This window comes from Sorex araneus, chromosome 5 (genome assembly GCF_027595985.1).
Source record: "Sorex araneus isolate mSorAra2 chromosome 5, mSorAra2.pri, whole genome shotgun sequence".
NCBI lineage: Eukaryota > Metazoa > Chordata > Mammalia > Eulipotyphla > Soricidae > Sorex > Sorex araneus.
The window spans coordinates 8,583,721-8,607,597 of NC_073306.1; the positions used below are offsets into that span (position 1 = coordinate 8,583,721).

At 51.2% G+C, this 23,877-nt stretch overlaps 1 protein-coding gene across 2 annotated transcripts in view; it reads left to right on the forward strand.

Moving 5' to 3' along the window:
- The first annotated feature begins 1,988 nt into the window (after positions 1–1,988).
- Positions 1,989–23,877, forward strand: part of GNG12 (G protein subunit gamma 12) — a 145,479-nt gene continuing 123,590 nt past the window's right edge. The window contains exon 1 of one of the 2 annotated variants that reach the window (XM_055140516.1): positions 1,989–2,314. The gene's annotated coding sequence lies outside the window, so the exon portion shown is untranslated. The remainder of the gene's footprint in view (positions 2,315–23,877) is intronic. The other variant, XM_055140515.1, reaches the window with a different exon arrangement.

The following is a 23,877-nucleotide window of genomic DNA, read 5'->3' on the forward strand; positions in this document are numbered from 1 at the left end:
ACCATACCTGAGAAGTTTTCTTCAGCTTACAGTTAGTTGTTGCATTCAGGGTTTCTTTCCAGCCACATTCATCTCTCTGTCTGTCTACTGAGATATCGCGCCTTCTCCCCTTGCTGTAGAAGCTTGCCCTTCGGGATTTCAGGTCCAGTTCTTTCTTTTTGGGTCACAACCGGCAATGCTCAGGGGTTACTCCTGGCTCTGCACTCAGGAATTACCCCTGGCGGTGCTCGGGGGACCATATGGGATGCTGGGAATCGAACCCAGGTTGGCCTCGTGCAAAGCAAAAGCCCTACCCGCTGTGCTATCACTCCAGCCCCCTGGTCCATTTCTATATTGATTAGCCCAAGTTTCGGGGGACCTCTGTTGGGACTCTGGGAGGAATTAACTACGAAATCTCCCTAATCAGCTATCTAGAACTTACCATCTCTGGGCCACTCTTTGAATTGTGCTAAAATAGAAAACCTTTGAGAAATCATTCAAATTTTGGAGCCTCCGTTTCCAGGTAAGAGATTACTTAGGTGAAAGCATCAGTAAACTATAAAGTGCCCCGGAAACAGAAATCAGTGGCGCTGGAGCGATAGAACATCGGGGAAGGCACTCGCCTTGCATGTGGCCAGCCCAGGTTTGAATCCCAGGCATCCCATACGGTCCCTGAGCACCGCCAGGAGTGATTCCTGAGTGCATAGTCAGGAGAAAGCCTTGAGCCAGTGGCCCCCAAACAAACAAACGAGAGAGACGGAATCAGGGGTCAGATGGCAGTAGTGGACACACAGTCCAGCCTGCGTCCTCCTTGGCGAGAGGCTGCGTTTCAGGGTGTAGCCTCGGAACTGTCAGTGTGTGAATCAGCCAAGCGTTTCCTACCACTGCCCAGAACAGAAAAGAAAGGGCTCCCCTGGCAGGCTGCGGCTTGCACCCCAACAACCACTCCGGTGCATTGCTTGCTCAAACTATCCTCCTGGGTTCAGGCATCCAATCACAGACTTCCTCTCGGGGCAGCATCCCTTCCGCTGCCTGTCCAAATGACTTCCTGAGAACCACAGCCGAGGGGTCAGGAGGAGTGAGATCGAAAGGTTCTTGCCTGCACCCGGGCTCTCAGCTTGGCCCAGGCTCCCCCGACCCCCAGGTGTGTGTGTGTGTGTTTGGCGACATCCCGCACCCCCGAACTCTGAGGCTCCATTTCACCCGTGGACTCTGCCCACGCTGGCTCTAATGACCTACTTAGGTCTCACCTCTTTATCTCCACCCTGTCAAACCAGAAAGCAGATATCTCTCTGGGCAGAGATGGGAAGCCTGCTGGGGGTGATGTGAGGTGGGGGAGGAGACTGGAGCCATTCACCTCCCAGGCTTCTCTTGGACTTTGTGTAGGCTGTGTCCATGCGGGTTTTCCTCTTCCCTCCCCACGAAACTTCCTCTGGCGCCAGCAGAGGCTCAGTGAACGTCAGTCCAGTGGCTACACGTAGGCATGAAGAGCTTGACGTTGGTGGAGACCCAAGAGGAGCTTCCAAGACCCATGATCCCATCCGGAAAAGACCAAGCAGATCCAATGAATTCAGCCCCACGGAACGCTGCCAGGAACGCTGGGCGTTGGAAGCGGACTTTTCCTGGGGTGGCCGGTAGAGGGGAGCGAGGGAGGAGTTCCTGTGCTTCCAACCCCACTGTCCACAGCCCGGTCTCCACTTTCTGGGAAACAACGCTTCCCCGTGGCCCCAGGGCCCTTTAAATTTCCCTGTGACTGTTTTCTTAAGAAATTCCTGGAGCGGAGCCGAACTTTTTTTTGTGTAGGGGGGTAAGGGTGTTGGCAGAGCGCGTCTTCGCTGCCCAGGGGACGGGCTGGCCTGCGAAGTCCAGTTCCCGGGAGTCAGAACGAGCCCGGAGAGGGTCTCGATGGCCTGGACGGGGTTCGGGACGGGAGGTGGGGTAGGGCGGACGAGCCCCTGAACCCGGGGAGGGGGGGGGTGTCTCTCCGGAATTCCGGAAAGAGCGCCAGGGGGTGGGGGCCCGGACGTTGGTGGGGGCGTCCCCCGGCTCCCCACCTCTCCAACCTCTCGTCGGCCGATCGGGCCACGAGCCGGGGGCCCGGCGGGCGGCCGAACCCGGGACCCGCCGGGGCGTTCTGGGCCGGAGGGCGGGCCGGGCCGGGAGGAAGGAGTCGGGGCCGCGCCGCCCCGCCCGTCGGGCCGTGCGCCCCGCCTCCCCGGGGCGAGCGAGGCGGAGCCGGCGCCCGGAGGAGCCGCAGCAGGCGGAGGAGAGCTCCGAGCCGTCTCCACGAGCCCGTGGACACCGAGGCCCCGGCGGCCAGCGCGGCAGCAGGCGAGTGAGCAGCCCCGGACGGGCCGGGACCCCGCGGGGCGGGGGGCGCAGCGCCGGGCGGTGGCCGGCCCGGGCCGCCCTCGACTTCCCCGGGAAGCGCGATGGAGGGAGGGATCGGAGCGAGGAAGCAAGGAAGGGAGGAAGGAAGGAAGGAAGGAAGGAAGGAAGGAAGGAAGGAAACAAGGAGGGAAGGAAGAAAGGAGGGGAGAGTGTCCCGGAGGGCGGGGACTGGTTGGGGCGCCGGAGGAGGGCGGACCCGGCACGCCGAGCCGGGGAGCCGGGACCCCCGGGGCTGGGCAACCCCCAACTCGCGCTGCCTCCCGGCGTGCCGGCACCCTGACCTGCCCGCGCCGGGAGGGTGGCACGCTCCGCCGTCCCCAGCCCTGGCGCGCGCCGCGGTGCCAGACTTGGCGGTGAACTTGGCATCGGGGGCGCCCGGGGCGCCACGCCCCTCTCCCCCGCTTTCTCGCGCTCCTCCCGGGCGCTGGCGGACCTAGCGCATCGCCCCGGACCCTGCCGGGCGCTCGGCGGAGGGGGAGGGAGGGTGGGTGGGTTGGGGGGGGGGCGTGCTGGGGGTCTAGCGGATAAGTAGCGGGTCGCAGACACAAGCCCCCCGCACCCCACATCCCGCGCGGGGTTCGCCCCCTCCCCCAAGCGCTGCCTCTGCAGGTGACTCGGGGAGGTGCGTAACTCAGACGTGAGTCTGGAGTGATTTTTTTTTTTCTTTTAAAGTCTTGCCGGAACACTTACTGCGTGGAAACTTCCTTTAAGAAAAAAAACTGTGTTGTGTTTTTTTTGAGAACTAAGGAGGCATATCCATGAAAGCGACTTAGAAAACGCCGTCACCCCAAGTCTCCCCTTGTCCCCGCCGCGCCTTGTTTGTGCGCCCCGTACGCTCGGCTGGGAACCATTCATAACTTTGGAAGAGGAGCTCGTGATTCCCAGGAAACCCCCAAGACGGCGCGGGGAACAGTGTGGGACCCCCCGGGACAGCTTAGGGAAGGAACTCGGAGCCGCTGGAGATTGGGGTGCGGGGTGGGGGTGGGCTTCCCGCTCCCCACCTCCGCTGTCGGGGCGTGGTTGCGCGGTTGAGAGCGTCGGGGACAGGGGAAAGGGCCAAAGACCAGGGCAAAGGGAGGGCCCGGGGCGCCCACGTGTCCGCGCCGCAGAAAAGCCGCGGGGAGCCAGCAGACCCCGAGAGTGGGCGCTGCCCGGCTCGGACCCCCGGCGCGCGGTCCGCTTCCTTCCCCATCGCCTCCTTCCCCTCCGCGTTCCCCGGCGCCCGCGGCCTTGGCCGCCTGTGTTTATGTTTCCTGGGGCGGTTGTAGCTGCGTCTGAATGGATTGTCTATAATGAATCTCGGGGATGTCAGGGCGTCTCTGGGGCTGGCTCTTCTCTCCAAGCCCAGTTTGCCTTCGCCTGGTTTTTTTTTTTTAATTTTTTTTTTAGCGCTAGTGCCTGCGGGGAGTAGGGTGGTGGGGGCGGCCTGACTTGGGGGTACCCGGATGGCAGGCAGACTTGGGGGGATAACCCTGACCCAAACAGGTCACTCAAGTTAAGAGTTTGATTTGATTTGATTTTTTTTTTTGGCCTAATCTCTTCCCCCTTCCCCCTCCCCCCCTCCTCGCCTTTAAAACCAAATTGTATGTCTTCGCCAGCCCCTCTTCGGTAAACATATGATTCACACACATCATTTTTAAAAGCCATCAAAGGTTTTCCAGGGACTTCAGTGATCAAAGGACTTTCAGGGTAAATGTTCAGTCCCTTTGCCTTCCCTCGCAGGCAGTTCACCAGCACCAACCAGGCTAGTTTCATTTTTTTTGGTTTAAGTTCAAAAAATATAAGAAAGAAGAAAAAGGGGGAAAAGAAGTAAAACCAGACTGTACAGTTCAGCGGCCGCGACTTTAGACCTGACCGAAAGCGCAGTCTTCTGCCTCTGTCCACGCCCCCCAGGTGACTGGCCAGTGTTCAGCTCAGCCTCCGCGCCCCACATATAAATACAGAAAAAAACCTGGCCCTCAAAAAGGGTCTGGAACGACGGAGCCAAACCAGTGGGATGCTGGGGGCTGTGGAGGCTTGGAGAGCTCTCTGGCAGTGGGGTGTGGGGTGCTGTCTGCTGGGGCAAGGGCTCAGGTGGGACATCAGTCCAGAGACAGCAAAGAGCGTCAGAGTGAAAACTTCAGGAAATAGCTTGTGTGTGTGTGTGTGGAGGGGGGGGTGTACCTTTGTCTAAATGATCCAGTCTGGCTATGGCCAGATTAGTTTCGATTTTTCTGTTGAAAACCTCTCTTTGAGAGAAAAAGAGGCATTTCAAATTTAGGATTGTGCCATTTACTGTGTTGGATTTATCTGTTTTGTTTGGATTGGGGGGGGAGGGGGGGGACGACGCACATCCTTCAGTGCTGGGAGTTGGGGGGAGTCACTTCTGGGACCATATAGGAAATGGGGAATCTAATTCTGCCCAGCCTGTGATGGGCAAGTGCCCTACCCACTGTGCTCATCCCCTGGCCACTTTCTCTTTCCCTTTCTTTCTTTCTTTCTTTCTTTCTTTCTTTCTTTCTTTCTTTCTTTCTTTCTTTCTTTCTTTCTTTCCTTTCTCTTTCCCTCCCTCCCTCTCTTTCTTTCTTTCTTTCTTTCTTTCTTTCTTTCTTTCTTTCTTTCTTTCTTTCTTTCTTTCTTTCCTTTCTCTTTCCCTCTCTCCCTCTCTCCCTCCCTCCCTCCCTCTCTCTCTCTTCTCTCTCTCTCTCTTTCTTTCTTTCTTTCTTTCTTTCTTTCTTTCTTTCTTTCTTTCTTTCTTTCTTTCTTTCTTTCTTTCTTTCTTTCTTTCTTTCTTTCTTTCTTTCTTTCTCTTTCCCTCCCTCCCTCCCTCTCTTTCTTTCTCTCTCTCTCCTTCCTTCCTTCCTTCCTTCCTTCCTTCCTTCCTTCCTTCCTTCCTTCCTTCCTTCCTTCCTTCCTTCCTTCCTTCCTTCCTTCCTTTCTCCCTAGCTTTAGATGTTCACTTAAAACTTCACCTAAGGAGGTCATGTAAGTCTAATACATGTTCTGAGTCTTGATTTGGGAGTCGGTTTTGGTGTCAGACAGACCTACATGGGATAGTAGTTGTTCTGATGTTTCCAGTCTCTCATTTTATAACAAAGGTGAGCGTGGTCTCTAGCACAGAGGTTTTATGGAAGTTCATAAAACAATCATTTGAAATCTCTTATCTGCACCTAACACCACCATTAATGTTCAGAATTATTAAAAATTTTACTTAGTGGTCCTGCTTCAAACCTGGACCTTGACTAGATTGTGGACGGGTAGCTAGAATCTTCTGGAAACACTTGAACAATTTCAAATTTCAAAAGGACTCCCTGGTTAGGTACAAAGAGCTGTGATGCATGCATTATGTGTGTGCATATATACACTTACTATTTGTGCCCTTATATGTGCTTCTACGTTGGATGAATATTTGTGATTAATCAGCTGGCTAACAGCTTTAATATGCTTTTAGTGCTGGAGTCATAACTGTATATTTTCAGAGCCAGGCAGTCAGGAACATTTCATTAATCATCTTATTAAAAGAGAATATTTTAATATTTTTTACATAGTGCTTTGTTAGCTCTATGCGAGCAAACCCAACTGAAACAGAAATATCTGTCTGTTACCAAGTATGCAAAAAATGTAACCCAGGAATACACAGTCATTTACTGTTTTGACATATTGGTAGCCAGTGGCTAAGAAGTGTTTAGAACCGATGGATTGGGAACATTTTATAAATGTTTTGTGAACGTATTGTGGCGGGTTATAAACTCTGGTGAGAATGCTGCTTCATTAACCCCTGGGAGTCAGTTCATCACACCATTGAATAGTTTGCTAAAATTTCAAACGCTTTGCCTAGTTTTTTAAAAATGGTCTTAATCGCCCGTTACTGTATCTTAATGCAGGGCAGGTACTAGGGACTGAGGTCACAGGAGTTGTAGCCGGTGCCTAGGTGATTCGGTGCCTCGGATAATATCCTGTTATGCTAAGGGGAAGGCAGAGGGGGGTATTTTACAGCATTTTGATATATCTGCAAAGGGACCGGTATTCTCCGGAATGGTCTCTTGCCTATGATGTCATGCCCAGGAGCTGCTGAGGATGTGATTGAGTCAAGTACTAATGCATCTTGCTCCCAGCACTCTATGGTGGAGTGACAGGCTCCTGGGTCTGGCTTCCTGCCGTGGGGTGTAGGGTGTGGGCATGAGGTGCTGCGAGGCTTAAGGTTATCTATGAAGCATTTGGAGTGGAGCCTGGCACAGAAGTCTATGTTTAGTAAATATTAACATTAAGTTACTGTTTGGTGACTTTTCTGAATGCTCTATTGTGATTTTTTGCAACAAGAAAACAACTGAACAAAAATTGCAGTGTTTCCCAGAATCTAAAAAAAAAAAAAGAAAGAAAGAAAGCTGTTACTAAAAAGTCCTGCCAAGCTAGGCTTACAAATACAAAGATAATCGGGCAATTGTCATAGCATTTTTAAAGTGTGAAATGAATTGCAATGTTAATTTGTTGAATCATTCTCCTAGATCTCAATTCCTTTTTCCTTTTTTATTGGGAATTAAAGAAAAATCAGTGATTAGTGAAGTCCATGTTCTAAGAGTTTAACTAAGGAAAGGACTGTAGCACTGTAGCACTGTCGACCCGTTGTCCCGTTGTTCATCGATTTGCTTGAGCGGCACCAGTAACGTCTCCATTGTGAGACTAGTTGCTACTGTTTTTGGCATATTGAATACGCCACAGGGAGCTTGCCAGGCTCTGCCATGTGGGTGGGATACTCTCGGTAGCTTGCCGGGCTGTCCGAGAAGGATGGAGGAGTTGAACCTGGGTCGGCCACGTGCAAGGCAAACACCCCACCCATTGTGCTATGTACACAGTAGAAATATGTCATTACAGTTACCACTTGGCGGAAGGAAAACCATGCAGGAGAAATGCAGCAGTTGGATGGTGGGTGATGATGCTTTATGCCCCTCCACACCCAATTTCCCCAGTGAACATGTATATATAATAAGAAACACATTTGTGTAGCTGTGTAAACTCTACTTGTCAGCTACCAGGAGCAGGATTTTGTCATGTTAGAAGAAACACCAGCATGGCAATAGGTGTAGCACGAGGCTCCTTGAATGAAGTAGCAAAACCTTCACAGTGAGATTGGGGTCGGAGCAATAGTACAGCGGGTAGGGCATTTTGCCTTGCATGCAGCTGACCTGGGTTCGATCCCTGGCACCCCATATGGTCCCCATATGGAGTTATTCCAGAATGCAGAGGCAGGAGTAGCCCCTGTGCATTGCAAGGTGACCCCCAAAGCCAAAAAAACCCCAAAAACCCAAAGAGCCACCAGAGGGGCCCTTTCAGACACTGTTGGTTTATCTTCATAGGTGATGTTCAAAGCTAGGGTCTGCCCACAGAGCCCTGGCCTGGACTCTGGGCGTGGCCCCTCAGTGGCCTGCTGTGGGGACTGTCCATTGCAGCCTCCCAGCTGCCTGCAAGCAGAGACCTCCCTGTACGTACCAGCTGAGGTCTGGATAAGGAGTTGTACTGTTTTGTGCTCCCCAGGGTGGGATGTCTGCGGCCCCCGTGCCCTTGACATCAAGCCTCCCTGCAGCTCAGGGGCAGCCGCTGAATCTCTTTATGTTTTATGTTTTCCTTTTTGGATCACACCCGGTGATGCTCAAGGGTTCCTCCTGGCTCTGCAACTCAGGAATTACTCCTGGTGGTGCTTGGGGGACCCTATGGGATGCTGGGAATCGAACCCGGGTCGGCCACGTGCAAAGCAAATGCTCTACCCACTGTGCTCCAGCTCCCACTGAATCTCCTTAAGCCGAAGGACCTGAGTGCTTTGCTAGAGTGGCATGGCTCTGTGGTGGGTAAGACTGGGGTGTGTGTGTGTGTGTGTGTGTTTGAGGATGCATGGTAAGTCTCTAGAATTATTATTTCGGGGCAGGAGGGCCACACCCTGTGAAACTCTGGGCATCAAAAGCAAGGCTCCTGGGTGCAAAACATACCATCTCCTGCGCCCAGGAAGTCTCACTTAGGAGCTATAACTCAGACCCAGGGAAGCTTAGGAAAGGATGCTCTTAGGGAGTCATCAGTGTTCTTCATTTGGGCTTGTTCCTCATCGGCCATGGGCGTTAATGTTTCTAGACTTGCTGCAGCAGACCTGGGGGTGATGACATCAGCCTGCCCCATGCCTGACTCACAGGAGGTGCTCGGGAGAGTGAGGACCACCCTGCTGACGAATGGTGGAGAGCAGCTCCTCCCCTGAGTCCTGACCTCCCCATCTTCCCTTGGGGGTGAAAGGACCGCGGGGAGCAGGAGGCTCCCATCCCGGCGGAGGACAGAGGTGACAGGGCTGAGAGGCACTTTGCGCGGTGCTGATTCCGTCTCCCTGCTGGAGAGAGCCTCTTGAATGTCATTTTGAACGTGGCATGTTCGGTGTGTGCCAGGCTTCATGTGCGGCGTGAAAGCTCTTCAGTGTGAAATGCTGCTTGCTGGGTCTTCTGTTTCAAGGCTCTGCATTTTGTGAGGTGGGGGCGGAAGGGCTCCTCAAAAGATACTCACCAACTGGGGTGTTGCAGATTTTTGAGAGTGTTGATTCTGCTGGAGAACTAGTAGCTTAAAAAAATAATAATTTGCTTTAGGTTTGCGTTCATGAATCGGCAGCCAGGAATCATGGGGAGTTCTTCATGATTCTTTGATTATAAGAATTGGGGGCCCGTGGGTCAGTAAGTCCTGGAGCCTGCCTGAGTTGGTCTTTGGCTTTTTTGTTCGTTTGTTTTAATTTATTTTTTAATGAATCACCGTGAGATACACTTACAGATGAACATACTTTATGATTGTTTCAGTCATACAATGATCGAGTACCCATCCCTTGACCAGTGCCCGTTCTTCACCACCAATGTCCCCAGTATCCCCCCTGCCACCCCGCTGCCCCCTCGCCTCTGTGGCAGGCACAATCGCTTTTACTCTCTCTCTCCTTTTGGGTGTTAGAGTTCACAATACAGGCACTAAGCTGCCATCCTGTTTGGTCCATAGCCTACTTCCAGCACGCGTCTCCCAACCCGAGTGAGCCCTCCAAGCATCCTTTACTCAGTGGTCCCTTCTCTGTCTGGGTGGGCCTTTGTACCAAACCAATGGCCTGTGGCCTGGGCGCCCGGGTCTTATAATCGACAGACTGTCTTCTGGTGGGGGACGCTGGGAGGTTGGGTTGAACTCATGCTCCCCTGGGGTAGATGCGGAGTCTCCACATCTGCCTGCTCCCGAGAGCTGCGTCATCGGAAGGGCCGTTTGCGGGTGAGTGCGCGTGGGCCCACAGGGCGAGGGGAGTGGCGAACCCCACCAGTGGAGACAAATCCGACTTTCATTTCAATGTTGATGCTACCTGCCAAATCGTGCCTGGACACAGGAGTTTCAACCCTCATTCCTGTGGCGACCCAGGGACTGAGACCTCCACACGAAGGGACCTTCCCCCCCCCCCCCCCCCCCCCGCCCCGGGTCAGCTTGGCTCAGAGCCTCGCCGTTTGGCTCAAATGTGACCTCAGTCTAAGGGTGGGGGGCGGGGTGGGGATTCCAACTTCACACGCAGCTTGGACTCGACCAAGGTGTGAGGATGTGCCTTCACCTGGGTTTATCTAGCCAAGCCCCTTCGGATCCCGAGGTGCTGGAACCAGGTTACCTGCTGTGTGTGTGTGTGTGTGTGTGTGTGTGTGTGTGTGTGTGTGTGTGCGCGCGCGCGCGCGCGACGTGCACCTGCCTGCCTGCCCGCCATCCTGAAACCAATGGGGTGCTGAGTCGGGGCCTGCACTTGAGCCCCTGGGGCTGCACATGGGTGTGCGGGTTTGGGACTGACTGCCGCAGAGGGGTCTTGGGGGCGGGTGGGGAGTCTGGCTAAGAGCAGGCGTGGATTGAGACTTCCTGACAATTCTTCAGAGGTTGTCACAGGAATGTCTGGCCAGGAAAATGTGGTGTGTGCGTGTGTGTGTGTGGGGGGGGGGGGGCGTGCAGTCGCAAATCTCCCAAACCCTATGATGAGAACAAGAAGGGGGCTCTTCTCTCTGCAAGGTGGGGTCCACCCGGTGACGGCGCCCCTTCCTAACTCAGGAGCACCCCACGACCCACTTCTCCCCTCCGGTAGCACAGCAGACCCCCACTCCAGGGCCACTGTGCCTGGCACTTAGACGATGTCAGTGGTGTACAGGATAATGGGGTTCACGGCAGCAGGTACCTGGCCAGGATGCTCTGTTCATCCCCCAGATCATGATGCTCTAACTCCCCAGGCCATCCCCGTCTCTTCCTCCTTGCGTCCTCTGGCCAGATTTGGGCCGGGGGGCAATGGGTCACCTGTACCTCTCACTCATGAAAGCAGTGTTGGGGGGGGTGCACACAGAGACCTCCATGCCATCCCGGGACCGACTGTGGACCCTCCCGTCGGACAGGACGCAGACGCCGCCTGAGCTTAGCTGCTGGCACGACAGACTTCTTGAGTGTCTGGTTCGATGTGGGAGTCTCGGGGAGGGAGGTTGTTAGGGTCCTGCTCGCTGCCAGCTGGCACCTCTGCCAGCTTTCTCTTTGAAGCCTGTGACGGCCTTCTTGGGCACCGACTTCCTCTTCCTGGCTCGTCTCTTGCCAAGCGGGCATACGGCTAGGACAGCCACTGCTAGGGGGCCAGACTGCGGGCGATGGTGCCAGGGCTCACGGTGCAGGTTTGTGCTCAGCCTCCCAGGCCACGACGGATGGACAGATGTCCCCGGGTGGAGCAGGGTGCCGGGTACAGAAGCCTCTCGCGTGGAACCGGGCTGAATGCTGCCTTTGTCTGCTAAAGATTGTCCGGAGGGAAACAGCAGGTGGCCAGCAGGGATCTAAACTGCATTTTATTTATTTAGTTTTTTTTTTGATGCAAACTCACCTGTTGCATCCTTTGCAGAAGGATTTGGTTTGGGTTTGGGCCCACACCTGGCTTCTTCCTGGGCTCTGCGCTCAGGGATCACTCCTGACAGGGCTCAGGAAACCATATGTGGTTCCAGGAATTAAAGGTGGTCCAGGGACCTGCAAGGCCAGTGCCCTACCCGCTGTCCTATCTCTGGCCCGAGAAGGAACTGTGTTTTTCACAAGATGTCAGGAGGTTCCAGTAGTTTAGAAATCTCTGCTAGGCCGAGCTAAATATTGCAGCACCGGTGTTGCCCTCTCTTTGAGCTTCAGTATTTGACGAGCATATCCGTATCTGTCCAAGGGCAGAGGCCCGAATGTCTGGGGCGGAAGCCTCGCGTTTCTGTGCTCCACCCTTCTCCCTGCAGTTCTCCGACTTCCTCTGGGTTCAGGGCAGAGGGCCGCCTCCCGTGCTGGGCCGTGCCCACCTCCTGAACCTGGCTTCCTCCCCAGCCTGTGCCAGAGCCCTGGGCAGCTCCTCCCCACGGCCACTGGCTTCTGGGGGCTCTTGCCCCATCTTCACACACCTGGAGAAACGGGCTGTGCGTTACCCTGGCGAAGGCGGCTGGGGGCTCCTGGGGCCAACCAGGCGGGCAGCTCCCCGGGAGGCCGGAGGATGTGGTGCAGCTCTGAGGCGCTGAGGAGGACCTGGGTCACCTCGCGGCACTCGGAAGTGCCTCCAGGGACGCCCCTGGCAGTACTTAGAGTGTGTGTGGGGGGGGGATTGCTGTGTGGTACCTGGATGGCAGCTGGATCTCACACATGCGAGGTACGTGCATAACCTATTAACCCCCTGGCCCCAAACCTCTGGATTTGTATTTACTTTTTTGTTGGTTTTAGGGTCACACCCAGCTGTGCTCAGAGTGTACTCCTGGCTTTGCTCAGGGATCACGCCTAGTGGGGCTCGGGGGACCCAGGGGTGCGGGGGATCGAACCCAGGTTGGCCGTGTACAAAGCAAATACCTTTCCTGTTGTACTCTCGAGAAATCTACTTTTTGATTTTTTTTTTAAGGTAAAATGTATATCCCCCAGTCTGCCACCGTACAACCTCAGAGCTGTGTGTGTGTATACATATATATGTTAAATGTATTTATATTTATATTATATATACAGTATATGTATGTATATATATTATATATATGCTGCTCTGAAGATATATATTGTACATATACTGTGTTCTATACTGTACGTATAATATATATATACTGTATATGTTATATATATACACAAATTGTACAAAATTGAGATATATATGTGTGTACACACACACACACATATTACTCCCATATCTTCAGAACTTTTACATTCTCTCCCCAGGTTATAAATAGGAACTTTTTTTATTATATATTTTTTATATGCCGAAAACAGGAGCAATAACAGTTCTCATTCCCCTGACCCTGAAAGAAGTCTCCAATAATTGGGAAAGACGAGTAAAGAGAGGCTGCTAAAATCTCAGGGCTGGGATGAATGGAGACGTTACTGGCACCCGCTCAAGTAAATCGATGAACAATGGGATGACAGTGATAGTGATAGTGATTTTTATTATATATTTTATTTATAAATATATATATATTTGTAAAAGAGGAAGCTTGCAGAGGTGCCAACTGGCAGCGAGCAGGACCCTTTATATTTAAAGATTATCCCAGCCAGGGGCTGGAAAGATAGCTCAGCGGGTAGGGCGTTTGCCTTGCATGCGGCCGACCCGGGTTCAAATCCCAGCATCCCATATGGTCGCCTGAGCACGGCCAGGGGTAATTCCTGAGTGCAGAGCCAGGAGTAACCCCTGTGCATCGCCAGGTGTGACCCAAAAAAGAAAAAAAAAAAATTATCCCAGCCACTTTTTGTTGTTGTTGTTTGTTTATAATATATAGTCATATATTTTATTTACATTTATTTATAAATGTATGGATATATTTATATTTTATTATATATTCTTACACATTTTTATTTTAAAAATAAAACTTTAAAAAATTTTATTTAAAATAAATTGTTATTTGTTTTAAATAGAAAATGGAATTTATTTCCATTCTGCCTTTTTCTTTCACAAAAGGTGTTAGGAGACCCCAATATGTCATATACTGATTTCCCACTGTGGGGCCTATTCCTTCAGCCCCCGGCTCCCCACTGTGGCTCCCTACCTTGTTCCCCATCTTTGCAGCAGAGACAGGTGTGAGCATCCCGTGCTCGTGAGCAGGGGTCCCAGGAGAGGGGCTGCCAGGAGCCAGGCCTGTGCTTCCCGTCACTCTCCCACCGGCCTCGTCCTGCACCCGTACCCTAACACTCGAGCCCCACCGGGGCCTGCTGTGCCGTCCGTCTGCTTCGGCGAGCCTGGCCCGGGACTCTCGCTTGGACCCTGAGCTTTTCCCACCGTGCGGAAAGCAGTTGTCTGGGACTGTTTGTTCTTCTTTGCTGGCGGCTTTTGGGGTCTCCTGAGGACACTCCTCAAACTTCCGTGCCTTTTGCAGAACTGCGTTGCTCGGAACTGTCTTAATTCGAGACTTAGGAGCAGGATGGCTGGAGCCGGAGAGACAGTGCCGCGAGGGCGCTTGCCTTGCACAAGACCGACCTAGCTTCAATCCCCAGCGCCACGAATGGTCCCCGAGTCCCGCCAGGAGTGATCCCTGAGAGCAGAGCCAGGAGTGAACCCGGAGCACTGCCGGGTGTGGCCCCGAAACGAAAACAAGAACATGATGGGCCGAGGGGGAGAGTGGGCTGCCAAACGGTTGGTACAGAATCGAGAGAGGTGGAAAGTAGGGTTTTATGCCAGTGGCTAATGTCTGACTTATAAATAGTTTTCTGCTAATGGTATTTTTAAACTGGGACTTCTCCAGAACCATTATGAAGATGATCTTCTAGTCTAGAATTTCTCCCTCTCAGACAAAAACAACAGAGAGAGAGAGAGAGAGAGAGAGAGAGAGAGAGGGAGAGAGAGAGGGAGAGATTGAGGAAATGTAAATTTCAAAGGCATTTCCTGCACAATCTTTTCAGAAATCTGGATTTTTTTTTCCCACTGGCATGCATCTCTTGAAAGATTATCCCAGCCACTTTTGTTGTTGTTGTTGTTGTTTGTTTGTTTGTTTTACTCATGGAACATCTCTTCCCCTTTGATTTTTACCGACAGAGATATTTCACTTTTTCCCAAGGTAGCAGTAAAGAGGAAGGAATGTGAAAGCCCGAAGCCTGCTCAGGAAGGCTCAGAGTTGCTCGGAATCTTCTTTCTTTAGGCTTTTTCCAGTGAGCTCCCAGGATGTCAGTTCCCTACAAAGATCAGTTCTCGTATTCTGAATATGAAATCCAACCAAGTGGAGAGAAATTGCGGATTAGGGCAAAGATATTCCCGGGGACGGCTGCCTTAGGAGGCAGTTGTGCATCAGGTTAACCTGCATCAACAACCGAAACCCGGAAGATACCGCACTTGCCACCGGTGTTCCTTCTTGGAATCCCCTTGACAGCCCCAGAACCTGTCTACCCCCGAAGTTTGTGGGTTGTACCTTTGTGAAAGCTGATTTGAAGCCCCAGGGCTGCTTTTCTCCTTGGTCCCAGTTGGAGTCTTGGGTTCTGCTGATTGACGGCTCAGCGCCGTCAGCTGCTTCGGCACAGGCTCTTGGTACCCTGAAGGGAGCCCTTCGCTCCCTCAGGCGCACCACCCCTTGTGGGTGAATGAGGGTTATGTCTTCCAAAGCCAACTGGATCTTCATGTCCCACTGTGTAAAGGCCCCCCCATGTCAGACATGGGCTGGGGGTTGCGGGAGGAGTGTCACGGTGACATTTCTTGGCCACCTGGCAGGATTCTCCAGCCATGGGGTGCTTGCGGGCTGTGTGCTTGGTTCTTTACAGCTTGGACTCGTGATCTCGGCCACTGGGACAAGTCACCTCACCTCTGCTCCTCTGCTCCCTTGTAAAATAAAGACGGTGCCTCCATATACCAAGAGACCCAGGGTGCCATCAGTGCTGAGAGGCGCTGTCGTATTTTTGTGCCACTGAGATGTGGGGAGAGTGGGGACACCTGGCTCACTGGACATTTAGCGTCTTTTGGGGGGAATGGGTGGAGGTGCCGGCGATGGAAGCCAGGGTCTCTTCTGTGGAAGGCAAGCGTTCTGCCGCTCAGCCACATCTCCAGTTTCACTGTCACTGTCACTATCACTGTCATCCCATTGCTCATCGATTTGCTTGAGTGGGCACCAGTAATGTCTCCATTGTGAGATTTGTTGTTACTGTTTTTGGCATATCGAATACTCCAAGGGGAGCTTGCCAGGCTCTGCCGTGTGGGCGGTAGCTTGCCGGGCTCTCCGAGAGAGGCGGAGGAATCAAACTCAGGTTGGCTGTGTGCAAGGCAAACGCCCTAACCGCTGTGCTATTGCTCCAGCCCAGCCTCACCTGTAAGCATCTTAAAAGAACAGATGCATTCTCCCAAAGTTCTGTGCTCAAAAGTTGGCACGGGCTCAGCCGACTTCTCAGCTGAGGGTTTTACAAGGCTGAAAAGGGAGGAGCCAGGCACAGGTCCTGCCTCATTCAGGGGTTTGGTAGAATGCAGTAGCTTAGAGTTTCGGAGAGAAGGTCCCTGCTTCCCGCTGGCTGTCAGCTGGGGGCCGCCTGCCCTTAGCCCTTCGAGACTTTCTGGCGCTAGAACTTGGCTGCACATCTCAGAGCCGGCGAGGTTTTCTTTGGCCTGAAGTCTCTGTGAGATTCCCTTCCGCTCCGTCTCTCAGCCTCCAGGCAAGCCTCTGCTGTGATGGACCAGTTTGGACGGAGTGACATGACTCACCTGGCTGTCTGGCCTATGTCCCCCTACAGGAGGGTCTGCACTGTAATAACCCTGCAGGGTCCCTCCTGCCATATAATATAACGTATTCCAACTTCTTGAAAAAAGGATGTGGACTTCTTGTGGGAGGGCATTTTTTTTTTTTGCTTTTTGGGTCACATCCAGTGATGTACAGGGGTTCTCCTGGCTCTGCACTCAGGAATTACTCCTGGCAGTGCTCAGGGGACCCTTTGGGATGCTGGGAATCGAACCCAGATCGGCCACATGCAAGGCAGATGCCCTACCCGCTGTGCTATCGCTCCAGCCCAGGAGGGCATTCTGTTCCCCACAAACAACCATTCCCACGTTAGGAAGGATCAAAGGTGGAAGGCATGCCTTGGAGAATTGATGACATGCTGCCTTTGATTGGAAATAAATGATTTCCAATCCCGACGTATGTGAAGCGTTCAGCTTTTAGCAGTGGCTGCTCAGGCGTTTACTGTTGTCATCATTGCAATTAATATTATTGTTCTCACATAATACCCATCACCTTTTCTTTCCCTTGAAGTTCTTTGCACGGTTCAGTGCATTTGACAAACACTAATTGAGAGAGTGGTGTGTGCCAGCAATTAATTCAGTGACAGTGAGGTGATGGTGCCTCCTTGAGTGACAGCTAAGTATCCACACATGTAATGCCAGAAGCGTTCCATGCGTTTCTTACTGCTTGCTCTGGCCCCTGGGGGGGTCACACTGGCAGCTAGTGAGGAAGCAGCGTCTGAAGCCTGCCTCTAGGCTCAAGAGCACAGCAGGAAGAGATGGTGGCATCTGGGTTGGAGTGTGCAGCTGTGCATTCACCAAACTCTGCAGCTGGTATTTTTTCTGGCACCACATTCCCTGGTGGTACTGGAGAGACGGGGTGTAGATGTGGCCGGAGATGGTAACCTAACAGCATCAGGGACACAGGCGACATTCTCTCTCATACTCATGTCTTTTGTCATGACAATTTGCTCACTGAAGACTAAGCTCCTCTCTCATTATCCATTTCCCCCCCATTTTTTAAGAAGGACAGAATGATTGTAAAATGAAATAAATTTTGATATATAAAATGATCATTTCCCCGAGGCCCCTCAGAGGGGATGGACTCCAGCTTCCCTCCCCACCCCGAGCAGAGCTCCCCGGCGGCCAAAGACCACCGGAACCTAGCTACAGCCATGCTGGAGGTCCCTCTTCACACATTCGGACTCATGCATGAAGGTACCGGCAGAGGAACCCAGGTGTGTGTCAATCCCATCAACGGCCAACATTCAGAGAGAGACTTAAAAGCAAGCTCCCAGAAGCTTATATCTTTCGCCTACTTCTCCCTCTGGGAGAAACTGGCAAGCTACTGAGAGTTTCCTGCCCACATGGGACAGCCTTGCAAGCTTCCCATGGTGTATTCATATGCAAAATCCAGTAACAAGCTGGATCTCATTCCCCTGACCCTGAAGAGCCCCCAGTGCAACATCATTAGAAGGGCCGAGTCGAGATGGACTTCTAAGATCTCAGGGAAAGGACGAAATGAGATGTAACTGAGCCTGCCAGAGAAATCGGTGATTAACGGGATTTCATGTGTGATTCGTGTGAAAATGATAATTGAATGCAAATGAATTGCCACCTAAGTGAAGAGTTAGGATCTGAAATGTCAACTAGGAAAGAGATAAAAAGATCCTAAGAAGGCCAGAGCATGATCCTCAGTGTTAGAGCACATACTGTGCATGTTCAAGGCCCTGCGTTTGATTCCTAGCTCAGTCCCTCCCCCACACACACACAGGGGCCTAAAGGAGGAGGGCTAGTTTGAAGTGTTTCATGGGTGGCCTTTGTGCTTGGTGAATCATGAGAACATGGACAAATATGGTATGGGAGGGAAACGCAAGCCAGATCCTGACGGTCATAGAATTTCTTCTAAGACATTTGCATGTTCATTTTATGGTGAATTCCGTTCCTGCTGCATTAGCCCCTTTTGCAGAACAATAGTAAGTGATACAAAATAATTTTTTTTTAAAGATAACTATGATACTCTGAAGTCATTTGCAGGTAGAGAAATGCAGGCCGATTTGGGAAAGGATGAGAAAGTAGGGCAGGCTGTTGAACTGTCCAGTGGACAGTGTCTCTTCAGCTCCCAGAGTGTCGGAAGCTCCTGTTGGAAACTGGACGCCTCCCTGCCTTGGAGACTCGAAAGAGAGTTTGAGACAGCTGGGGCCACTGAACATTTAAGGTAGCGAGTGCTTCAGTCACTAGGGCACCAGGAAGCAAGGTGGTGGAAGGTATGCCAAATTTTGTTATAAACTGTGCTTATAGAGCCCTAAATTTCACATGCACAGGTCAGAGAGAAGCATCTCAATGAGGGATAAATGAGCCAGGCAGAAATCTGATATACTGTTCAAGAGACAGACTTTGTAGTGTGAGTCCAGCAGGGTAAAAAATTTGAAATGAGATGGACCAGAGAGATAGTACCGAGGGTAAGGTTCTTTTCTTTCTTTCTTTCTTTCTTTCTTTCTTTCTTTCTTTCTTTCTTTCTTTCTTTCTTTCTTTCTTTCTTTCTTTCTTTCTTTCTTTCTTTCTTTCTTTCTTTCTTTCTCTTCCTTCCTTCCTTCCTTCCTTCCTTCCTTCCTTCCTTCCTTCCTTCCTTCCTTCCTTTTCTTTCTTTTCTTTCTTTTTCTTTTTGGGTCACACCTGGCGATGCTCAGGGGTCACTCCCGGCTCTGCACTCAGGAATTACCCCTGGCAGTGCTCAAGGGACCATATGGGGTGCTGGGAATTGAATCCAGGTTGGCCGAGTGCAAAGCAAATGCTGAGGGTAGCACTCTTGCCTTGCATGTGGATGACCCAGGTTCAATCCCTAGTCCCCCATATGACCACCCTGAGCACTGCCAGGGGATTGCAGAGCGTACCGCTGAGTCTGACCCAGAAACAAACAAATCGAAACTAGGGCCAGGGAAATGGTTCAAAGGGGGTGGAATGCATTCCTTTCATGCTCAAAGCCCTGGATTCAATCCCCAGCCCCGCATGGCCCACTCAGCATGTCCCAGTATGGTCTTGGTGGCCCCAGGCTAAATATCACCAGTAGCTTCTGGGTCCCCAGGCACCACTGGAGACGCCATTCCAGATGTGAAGATAAAGAAAACAAAAACAAATCTTCAGAAGAATAAAGCAGAATCAGAGACTCAGTAGACTACTTAAAATATGTAGGACAAGGTCCAAAATTACTCAGCTAAAGAAGAGTTAGGACAACATGACCCATTCTCAGAGAAAATCAATATAGACCATTGAACTGAGTCGAATGAAAACCAAGCATCTATTACAATTACATTCAATTACGGAATGGAAACTATGCTAATAATTGAGGAATTTATATATGAAAACACAGCAAAATAAGGTCCATTTTTAAAGGATTAAATGTAAAGTTTAGAATGAAAATACACACGATGTAAAATTGAAAATTCAACTGAGAGAAAATATTGAGGAAAGATCAAGTTAACTTCAGGGCCTGGGATTATGGCTCAAGTATTTGGGCACATGCGCTGCGTTTGTGAGGCCCTGGACTTGATCCCTACCACATAATTCTCCTCCCAGCACCATCCGGTGTGACCTGTGGGGGGAAAATATTAGTAAACTTGAAAATAGAGACCCCATTATTAGTCCCATTCACGTTTTATGCTTTTCTCTTTTGTTTTGGTGTCTTGCTCTCTCCTACTGTGCTTCTTTTCATTTTGCAGAAATCTCAAGGTTTGTTTTTTTTTTTTTTGAGAACCATTTTAGTAGTAATGAATTCGTCTGTTATTTTTCTGAACACTCATTGTTCCTTCTGCAAATATGAGTGATGACTATTCCTGGTGGGAGGTCTTTTCTATTTAACATTGTGTGTGTGTGTGTGTGTGTGTGTGTGTGTGTGTGTGTGTGTGTGTGTATCAGCCCTATAGAGTATGTAGAGGAATCTACTAGACTTATGGGTGATCCCTACTTATCAAGACTGTTTTTTTCTTTTAGATCCTCTGCATTTGATGTTTGCCATTTTACTGTTAATGTGTCTTGCTGTGAGAATAGGTTTATTTTATTTGGAATTCTTCGGATTTCTTGGATTGAGGAACTCCTTTTACAGTTTGGGAAGTTCTCAGCTATTATTTTCTTCAAAGAATTCTGCCCCTATCTCTCTCTCTTTATCTGGAAGTCCTACAGTGTGAATACTGTTTCTCTTGATGTTGTCCTCTAACGTCTATGTGTGATCTTTATTGATTTTTCATTCTTTCTACTTTGGGCTCATCCTTTTTTTAGATGACTTTCACTAATTTTCTTCAAGCTCAATGATTCTGTTTTCATTTTCTTTCATTCTGCTTGCTATAAGCACTTCTATTGTGGTTTTTAGTTCAGGCTACCATATTCTTTTTCTGGTTTTTTTTTTTTTTTTTGGCCACACCTGCAGTATTCAGGGCTTATTCCAGGCTCTGTGCTCAGGGAACATTCCTGGCAAAACTCGGGACCATACATGTTGAATTCATACAAGGCAAGTGCCCTACCTGCTGTACTATCCCTCTAGCTCAGACTACTGTGTATTTCAGCACTAAGATTTTTTTTTTTTTATTTTATCACCATGTGGAAAGTTACAAAGTTCTCAGGTTTATGTCTCAGTTATACCGTATTCAAACACCATCTCTTCACCAGTGCCCATATTCCACCACCAAAATCCCCGGTATACCCCCTGCCTCCCACCCCAACTGTATAACTGATGAATTTCACTTCATTTTCTCTTCACCTTGATTATGTTCCATATTTCAACACAAAACTTACTATTGTTGTGGGAGTTATACCCCCAAACAAGATAACCCTACTAAGGAAGCATTTGATAATTAGTTTTCCATTAAAAGATTGTATGTTTTCAGGTTTTAGAAAAGGTTGCGTGGCCGCTATTGCGGCTGCGCGGCTTGGATGTGTCCCAGTCCCGAATCCCGGAGCCGTGTTAGTTGCTGCTCAGTGTCGCCAAGGCTCCATCTGGAGAAGGTGTGCAGGCTCCACCTCCACCTTCCGGCTCCCCAGTGTCGTTGGCCCCAATTCGGGTCCGGAGCATTTTCCGGGCCGTGTTGCTCACCAGAATGCCTGGCCGCTTCTCTGTTGAATATGGCAAGATGGCGCTGAGGGTGGGTCGAGGGTGTGACTTCTGGTGGCCGGGACCACTTGGAGTTTGGGCTGGCGCCGCCCACTCCAGTGCCCCCCCGCGGCTCGGATGTGTCCCAGTCCCGAATCCCGGAGCCGTGTTAGTTGCTGCTCAGTGTCGCCAGGGCTCCATCTGGAGAAGGTGGCAGCACTAAGATTTTTGCTGGGATTTTTCTCCAACTTCCTCTCATGCTTGTTGTTGTTATTGTTGTTGTTGTTGTTGTTCTCCTCCATTGTCCTCACTTCAGGGAGTATCATCAAAACTGTTGCATTGAAGTCTTCTTCTGGTAACTTACATAGCTCTGTTTTATTAAGCATTCTCTGCAGATTGCTGCCATGATCATGAGTGTGGGTGAATTTCTCTGTCTCCCTACTCTCTTGTTTCATTGAAACCTTGGGCAGGGGGCATAAAATTCACTTTCACAGGTGCCTGGCCCAGGCTTGGCAGAACATTCAAGCCGGCCTGGGTGGTGACCAGAGGGTTGAGATAATAAGCACTGGAGGGCATCTGTGCATTGGGTGCAGGCAGGCCCAGGTGACCTCTGTCCCCACTGGCCTGGGTGGTGTCTGTGGAACCCTGTGCTGGGATGGGCTTACGAGGAAGTGCAGCCTCAGCTCCAGATGGTGACAGAGTGCGTGCGGCAGGCCTGCAGGGAGCAGAGTCTGATTGGCTGGGGGCCAACCGGCGGCCCCTGTTACTTCCCTTCAAGCTCAGTGATTCTGTTGAATGTGTCTTGGTGGGAGTACCAGTTTTCTTTGGAATTCTCTGAGCTTCTTGGAGAAGCTCTCTGTGAGGCCCCCTGGCTAACAGCTGTGCTCTGGGAGGCCCATGGGTGCTGCCTGTCTAGTGCTTGCTCCCTGACAGATGTAAACTGACCTGGGTGGGGTCTGTTTGTCTCCCTTGCCCTCACTTGCTTGCCTTTCGGCAGTGGATGGGCTCCCAGGGAGGTCCTGTGACTGTGGAGACGGAAACCCAACATGGTATCTGCCAAATTGTTGTGAGAACCTACCAAGATGTTGCCAGCCCCTGACTCGGACCCTGGTGCTCTCGCTTCCCGCCCCCGTGTTCTAAGTACAGAATTATAGGAATGATGCGTTGGGTGTTGGGGGGCCCCCTCCTTGTGCTCTGCAGGATAGATCCCACCCCTTCCGTCTCTCCCATATTATAGCTGTGGCTCCACCCAGGGCTTCCTGGTGAGGATGTCACCCTCTCACAGGTGAGATGAACCTACATCAACCCTCTCACGTTGATAGGGATGCTCTCCTTTCCTCCCTCGATGGAGACCCTTTTGGGCTGCTTGTTGGTGCCTGTTCCTGGGGGGGGGGGACACAGACCTAGCATGCTGGCGATGGGGTATGGCATGTGGTGCTGGGGATTCAACCTACACTAAGGCTCTGCTACTTGAGTCAGGTTCCTAACCCCATGGAAGCTCACGTGTAGTGTTGTCTTTTTTATGCTAGTTCAAGTGTTAGCATGGCACTTCCGTGATCTTTGGACAAGGTAGAGCCAGGTTACCCTAATTCAGCCACGTTGGGCCACACATTACAACTGTTTTGTTTGCAGTGACAAGTGTTTATCAGTCACCAACACGGGAGGGTGAATGATGTGCACTGAGTTCCTTGAGTTAAGCCACATTATTATTATTTTATGTTTGTTTGTTTGGGGGCCACATTGCTGCTTAGGGGTAACTGCTGGCTCTGAGCTCAGGAATCACTCCTGGTGGTGCTCAGGGGGACCATGTGGGATGCCAGGGATCAAACCCAGGTCAGTTCTGCAAGCCAATTGCCTTTCCCCACTGTACTGTCTCTCCAGCCCCATAAAGGCCACAGTGAACTGGATGAACTGGATTCTAGTGGGGGTTCTACTCTGTGAATGCTGGGTGCAGGCACCTAGGAGAAGAAGGTAGTTGGCAAAGGTGTCGGGAAGGACAACCCTAAGGTGGTGACATTCTGCCTGAGGCCCCAAAGATGAAAAGAAGACAGCCAGTTGGGAGAAGAGCATTTCAGGTGGTGGAGGAGGTTGTGCAAAGGCCCAGGGGTAGAGTGAGTTTGGCATGTTGTAGCAGAAAGGAGAGGCCCTTCTGGAGCAGAAACTGAGAAAGCAGACAAAGGAGAAGATGAGGTGAGAGGAGGCAGAGCACATAGCTGCAAAAATGAGCTAGATGAAGCAAAAGGCAAACAGGACTGGGCAGAGACATCTGCCTTCTGTTCCCACAGCCGGGGCGTATGGTATCCCAGATTTACACTGGGATGTGGTGATTCATGGAGTTTCTGGTGCAGAACTCCTGGGTGCTATGAGTTAGTTATTCGTGTGTGTTTTATTTTGCTGAGGCAAGAACCTTTGGAATGTCCTTAGGTCACCTCTGTGTGGAGACGGGTCTTTGAAGAATCAGCCAGGAGTAGAGATAAAACTGCCAGCCCCTCCCTCCGGTTTCCCTGGAGGGGAGAGGGGAAGGGGGTTGAATCAATGAGGTCCTCGTGCCTATGAAGTGAAGCCTCTATAAAAACCCAAAGGAAGGATCCGGAGAGCTTCTCACAGATGTACAGGTGGAAACTCAAGGAATTGGTGCTCTTGGAGAGGTCACTCTGTGTGTGTGTGTGTGTGTGTGTGTGTGTGTGTGTGTGTGTGTGAGAACAGTAGGGAGAGGGTTGGGTTGATTCCCTATGCCCAGACCTGGGCATCCCTTTTCTCTGAGGGG